Source organism: Mauremys reevesii, linkage group 1 (genome assembly GCF_016161935.1).
Source record: "Mauremys reevesii isolate NIE-2019 linkage group 1, ASM1616193v1, whole genome shotgun sequence".
NCBI lineage: Eukaryota > Metazoa > Chordata > Testudines > Geoemydidae > Mauremys > Mauremys reevesii.
This window is the reverse complement of record NC_052623.1, coordinates 73,557,465-73,564,705: the sequence shown is the minus strand read 5'-3', so window position 1 is coordinate 73,564,705 and position 7,241 is coordinate 73,557,465. Positions and strand designations below refer to the sequence as shown.

The 7,241-nt window shown below is 39.7% G+C and overlaps 1 long non-coding RNA gene across 1 annotated transcript; it reads left to right on the top strand.

Annotated features, from left to right (window-relative positions):
- Positions 1 to 395: 395 nt before the first annotated feature.
- Positions 396 to 2,193, top strand: LOC120399059. Its single transcript, XR_005594937.1, has 2 exons — positions 396 to 480; positions 1,946 to 2,193. It is a non-coding gene; the product is annotated as an uncharacterized LOC120399059 (long non-coding RNA).
- Positions 2,194 to 7,241: the final 5,048 nt, after the last annotated feature.

The following is a 7,241-nucleotide window of genomic DNA, read 5'->3' as shown; positions in this document are numbered from 1 at the left end:
GGATTAATTTATTAATGTGAGTAAAGCATTTTGAAATATAAGGTATTATATAAGTGCAGGGTGTTATTCATTTCTATTATAAACATTAATAAATGCATACCTATGTTTAGCTTCTCTTCCTCCTAGTCCTTTTGTTGTGTCATATACAATATGCACATTCTACGTTAAAATGTGCGTGCTGTTCATAATCAAGGCTGGGATTTGCTAGATGAGTCAGATCTGTGAACTCATAGTTACAAATAGATCATCTAATGGATGAATTATATCTAGAGTATGGTTAAATTGTTGTTCTGCGTGTCAATAAAATAAGTTAAAATAAGCTTTACTGTTGAAATTTCTTATTGATTTTCAGTGACTAGTTAAAAAAATAAATTTACTTATTTCCATCAATGCAGTCACATGGGAAAAGGCAACAGGAAAAAAAATACACAAAAGAAGAAAACCAAAACAAAATACAAAGAGCCTGGAGAATGGTAGCAGGTAAAGTTGTGTAGATATTAAATGCTCACTACGTATGCAGTATTTCCCCGCCTGTTGTCCCTTATTACCCACCAGCTTATCATGCTGAATTAGCCTCCAGGGTTGCCAAGTTTTGTAATTTTACCATGAGTCTCCTGATATTTGGTGCGTTTTCTTAAAGTCCCAGATTTGGGAGTCATGATGTGAGAATCTCAGCTTTCACTGGAAAAGAAAAAGAGGTTTCCTGTTTGTGGATAATAGCTGGAAAATGTGAACCCTAAAGACTCAAAAATGAGAAAGCAAATAAAAATATGCTAACTTTATTTTTTTTTAATTTCCTGATTTTAAAGCCAATCACTTAATTTTGTGGAGCCTTATTTATGGCTTTTCGAATGTGAGGGACTAGAGGTAGAGGTGGCACTCCTGGGCCTACAGAAGACCATGCATGCAGAACTAACAGTTGGCATATAGAAGGGCATGTTAGGTCAGAGTGAATGGGTGGATGTAGGATGGTGGGTATCCATAGCATCTTCAGTGTGGCATTAGACACTTGGGCATCTCAGGCCACTGATCCCTAAAGAAGTACAAAGGGGCAGACCATCCACCCAGCTGTCCCAGAAGGGTGGGGGAGGAGAGGCACATTGAAGCAGAACCATGCTTGAGTGGCATGTCCCTGACGCAGATTCAGCTATTGCTCCTGGAGGTGCAAGGGGGGGGAAATCCTTACAGAGACAGACCCATCAAAGCTGTCTTGGCATAGTGAGGCAGGAGACGCCCCTGAAAATTAGGTCTCCTAGGCAGCTTCCTTCAGACAACAGCTTTGGGCTTTTTCCCTCCTCTCCCACTTCACACTTTGCTGAAAAGCAATCAGACCTTTGTGACTTTAGATTGAACATCCCTGGGACTAGGTGGCTTCATTTTCTCTCCTAACAAATGTGATTTTTAATCTCCATCATGTTATATCAGAGCCTGAATGAAGCAGGAGGGGGCTGAAGAAAAGTCTTAGCTCTTCAGAGAGCAAGACAGCAGCTTGGGAAACAACAAAGATTTTTTTTTTGCAATAATTTGGGACTTAAATAATAAAAAGATGTTAAAAGGAAATGTCAGTAGCATGTTGTCAGAACACGCTATTGTGTTGAGATATTCTGATTGGATTTCTGGGACTTGCTTTTTCTTTGTCTTAGTGCCAAGTGGACTAGAGTTTCACACTGATTTCTGTAACAACTGGAATTCTTCTTTGATTGTAATGCCAGCAAATGCAAGCATTTAGTTAGTGCCTATCTGTTCCTGTCTGCCTGCTGTTCCAGCTCTGAAGTATGTTTATTTGACATTGTTGATTCTTTTTATGAATGATACCTTATTACATTCTATGGCATACAGTAGTTCATTTGCCCCTAACATTGTAGCAGTGTTGTGGGATAAAATCAGATTAAAGTCAAACCAAACTAGACCCCTGGGCAAAATATTCTGATCTGTTTATCCCTAGATCTAGAACTTCAACCTACTTCACAGTAGCCGGACTGCTTCATTGATTGATGCTAAAAACTCTACTAAGGAATTCTTCTGTTGCTGTTGTCAACCCAACTTTTTTTTGAAGAACAATATATGGCAATTACAGATACAACAACCTTGTTAGATGCATACAATATTTTAATGTAATTACCTCTCACTGCTTCCAGTGAGGAATTTTATCCAGCTATTTCCTAACAAATAAAGTTTCCATTTAGTTTTTTATGATGATTTCATCCATTGTCCATGTTGGAATCATTCCTCCTGCCGTTGTCCCCACATCATAGCAATCTTTGTTAGCATAAAGAGAACCAGATGAGACCAGAATCTGAGTTGGGAAGAGTGGAATAGACAGCCATCTTAGGTACTTAATTTCAAATGGGAGCAAAATACTCCCTCAAACATCAACCTGATTACGCTGCATCTCCAGAATGTGAGACAGCAGGAAAGGCTGCAGTGGTGCTTTGCCCCTGCCTCCTCTTGACTGCCTCCCACACTGATTCTTCAACTATAGCCCATGTCATGTACACACCCAATGAAGATCAGAGGTGGTTAGGCAAAAAGAGAGAACCATGTAGCATGCAAAGAATGCTTTCTGTTGGCAACCTCAAGTCAAATGAGACATCAAGGAAGACTTGGGGAGAGGAGGGAGGGGGCCTTAATGATGAGATAAAGCTTGTGTGGGAATGGGAGTTACTGGGAGGGAAAAGAACTGGGAGAAGAGGATGAAAGGAGAAAATGTAATGTAAGCTTAGAGAGAAGATGGAGAGTGGAAGTGAGCGAGTGGGTGAGTATTTGGGAAAGGAAGCACAGACTGGTGAGAGAGCACTTGAAGAAATATGGCTGAAGGGTGAGGAAGCACTAGAAACCATAGTATTAGGTGCCTTGGAAAAACCGAAGCTTCACCAAGAGGTGGTGAGGAGTTGCAACTGAAGGTGGTGAAACAAACAATGTGGGGCAGAATAATCTAGGGGATAGGTGAGGCAGAGAGGGAATGGGGAAGTGGGAATGGGAGGGGAGGGAAGAGACTGGAGGGGGAAGTGGGAGACTAAAAGGGAGCAGAGAAAGGAAGAACAACCGGGGGAAAATATTGCAGAATGAGAGAAAAGACATAGGGAAAGTAAAAGAAAAGGGGATTGAACATAGGGAGTGTTAGGGAATATGGGGAAAGGAGAAGAAGCTGAAAAGACAGAATTATAAAAGTGTTTAAAAGGGAGAGAGGAAAGAAGCAAAAATAAACGGTAATTACTGAGTTAACAGAAAGTAGGATGTTAACCTAAAGAATTGAACTAAGGGGAAATGTATGAGAGTCTCTTAGTTTCTAAGTAAGTAGCACTGCTAGCACTTTTCAGCTTCAAAGTACTGTACCATCTTTAAAGACTGTACATATAATGCATCACTGACAATAAATTGCTTAATGACCATGCAGAGAAATTGCTACATCATTGACTCTAGAAAATGTAAACAATGTGTGTTACACATCAACTTAAATACCGTGGGCCTAGTTCTCCATGTTTGAATACTAGTTTTATCCCACTGTATGTCTGCTGAAGTCAAAGCAGTATAATGGAGTCGTGAATTAGGCTTCATATTAGCACATTTGGATCATGAGGTATAATTCTGACAGTTGGTTTTCACCCTTCTACATCTATTGATTTACAACTATACTGAATCCCAAATAAAAAAACTTTCTTTGTGCCATGCATCTGACTGTAGTGGACTGGGGATTCGGATGTGTGGGAGGGCTTATGGGAAATTCAAGTGTAATGATGGAGATTTTATGCTCAGTTCTGTCACTACAGCATTTATCCCAGACACCGTGGAGGTCATTGTGATTCATAACTAAACTTTATGACTCTTTAGGAGCTGTAAACATTGATTTGCAATCACCAAATACAGGTACATTGCATCAGAAATACTTTTATTCTGGAGCACATCTATCTGGGGGACAGTGTTATTATTTGAATGAGATGCTGATCTTTATTGAATACTATGTAAAATGGATTTATTTTGGTTTTTATGCTTATTTTATTGTCCTATGAAATTAGGTTTTGCCTGGATATCACACACATTTAGTGCGCAGAAAATTTTATCTAGAGTGGGACAAAGCATTTTAAAAAGTTTATCTTTTAATTGAAAAAGAACTGTGAGAACTTCACAGGCTTTCGCAAATTTTTCACCGAGCCCTATAAACTGGGCAAATAACAAAAATAATGTCAAATTATTCATAAAGGTTCTAGCCTGTGACTTTGCAGCATACTCTGAGCCAGATGCAGTGCTTAGCTGTACCATCCCAGGATCAGACCAAAGAACAAGCTGTGTTCAGACACACACTATTCCTCTTTGAATCCTCTTGCTCTGAGGCAGTGAAGGGGGCAATAACTAACTCACCCTTTTTGTGGAGCTGTTCACCCCCTGCTGTGCACCTACCCAGCTACTCTAGCCAATGAATGGGGGTTGGAGCCACCTGGTGTAGCCCTCCTCCCCAGCCACTTCTTCACAGGGTCTTTATCTCCAACTTCCCTCCTCATGGCAGCCTATAATCCAAGCAGGGTGCAACAGGTTGCAATCTAGCCTCTCAGGTGAACTATATTCCTGGAACTTTCAAATGTATTCAAGGATTTTTCAATCTGCTGCATAATAAACTCTCCTAGTTGTGTTTGCATAGCTCAGCCACTTTAAAAAGGATCTGGCTACAATACACCATATCACGTCTCATCTTTTCAATGTTCCAGCATACTAAAAATGGCTACACTGGGATTTTGAAACCAGTGGGACTATGTGAGAAGTGCTGGTTAGTGTGAGTAGGAGCCCCAAAGACTGGCCTCAATATGGTCAGTATCACTAACAATGAAAATTGGCTACCGAGCTCACACTAGATCTCTTTTGCAGAAATTGGAGTGAGGATAAGAATTTATTATTGATTATTTGAACATTTAGTCTCTGAGCCTGTGAACACTTACACGGGTGTAACTTCACACATGGAGCTAGCCCACTGTGTGTGCTTGGGGCCCCAGAGCTCAAGAAAAGTGCAAAGCTGACAGCCCTGTTGAATGAAGTCCTCATTTTGCTTACAGATCATGCAGTACAGACAGCGTCAGCATAGTACATGATACCTTGCGAATGAGCCTCAAACTTGAACAGAAGATGCCACTAGAAGACTCAAACTCAGCTATTATTGGGCTTCTGCTCCACTTAGACAAGGCGGGGCAAAAAAAAAAGAGAAGTGATCAATAAATAGGGTGAAAATAAAGTGCAGAGTAGGTAGAGTGAACAACTAGTATAGAAAAGTGGTGAAAAAATAGAGAGGGAGAGAAGAAACCTAATAAAAAAAAAGTAAAAATAGCATATATACCATTCAGTTTTGTCAGCCTAGCTTGTTTATAGTTCTCAATCCCTTATTGAGGCTATATCTTCCCCTTTAGCTGTACGAAACATGTTTGGTTTGGTTTGATTTTAAAAATGACCTCAACCTTGAAAACAAATATGGGTTCAGATTACAGAACAAAAGGTTCATGAATTACTATTGAAAACTCTAAAAATAGCTTGAAAGGTCTGTAAAGCTTCAAATTTAACAAAGTTCATTGACCTGTAATAACTATTATTGTGTTCACTGACCCACTGTTAAAATTGACCTGAGTTTGAACCAGCAAGAGGCTCAATAGCCCATTGTTAATTTTCTGAACATTCCACTTCCCTAACAAAGATTTTGAAGTCAGTGAACTAGGTCAATTTACATCTGCTAAGAATCTGGCCATTACAGAGTTTTTGTGATAATGAAACCTATAGCCATAAAACTATTATGTAATGAAGTGTCAAATAAATTAGTGCAAATGAATGGAGAACTTAGTCTGAAGAATGCCAAAAGTATGTCATTCCAAGTCTTTTGGAAAATGATGTCAATAAATATATCAATGTATCGTGATGCTATGATAGTTGGAGATATAAAAAAAACCAATGTTAATGCATATATAGAGATAATATTAAGATTTGTGAAAGTGAAAAGCAAAAATATGTTAATGCCAGTTTATGAAGCTCTGGATACTGCAAGATGTATGGAAGCACTACCTTACACTAATGAATACTAATACTTGTACCAGTGCACAGAACATTGTTACTTATTTTTGGATCTGCTTATGGCCCTGGGCTGCGAGGGGGCTTCCATGGCCAAAAACGTTTCTTCCCATTTGTATTTAGCATAATTGTGACCATTCCTCTCAGATGTTGACTTTGTCACAGTTATCCAGGCTTTTGACTTCCAGATTGCACTACTGCAACACATTCTGCATGGAACTCCCCTTAAAGACCCCCTCAGAAGCTGCAAGCTAGAGCCTGGTCTAACCCTCCACAGAAGTCGATGGAAAGACTCCCATTGACTTCCGAGGGAGCAGGTCTGGGAGTTTAATGGTAGCACAGTTGCTTTGAGGAGTGGGTCAGAGGGAGCACAGTACACCATTTGGGCTTCGCAGATTACACTAAATTTCTGTCTACTTTCGGATATAGTTCAAAGTGTTGCTTTTATACAGTAATTAGACAGGAAGTAGCCTGTATAATTTGGGCCCAGTCATTAGCGTAATGCAGTGTTTCCATACAACTTGTAGTATCCTATTAATACCTGAGTGACTGGCTCTCACACCTGCCATCTTAACTAATGAGGTCAGTTGATTTGCTCTCATGTTTAAACAACTATCAGCTAGTAGTAGGACAGTCTCAGTGGAGAACCATCTGCTTTCTCCATTGGTTAGACAGAGCTTAAGTTTATTAACCTTCAGGGCATAGCGCAAAGCTAATATATTTAGTCAGGCCTTTGCTGGAGACCAGTTAATGCAGAATGTTTTTCTGTCTTTAATGATAACCCATGTTACTTTTTAAGCAAGTTATTTCTTACTAGGCTTTTATTTTGATCATTGTAAATTTGGTGATTATCTTTTTTTTCAGTGTAATGTTAACAATGTGATATGTTGTGTTTTTATTTGTAAATATGCCCAGAGACACATGTGATTTGCCCATGCATATCATTAACAAAAAATGTTTTAAGGCAAAAACTGAAAAAAGGTATAACCTCCCACTAGCTCTAAGCTTCATCTCCTTTTTATGTCCCCTCCGAGCCATCTCCTCCTTCTCAGCCCCTGCTACCTAGCCAGTATCTCTGGTACCCCAGGGTCTGTGTGAGGAAGGGAGCTGAGGAGGCGGGGAGACAGGATGGCTGTGTCAGCAAACTGAAGTTGTAAGGGAAATATCTGGTCTTGTATTTGAGTAAAAGTGAATTTGTG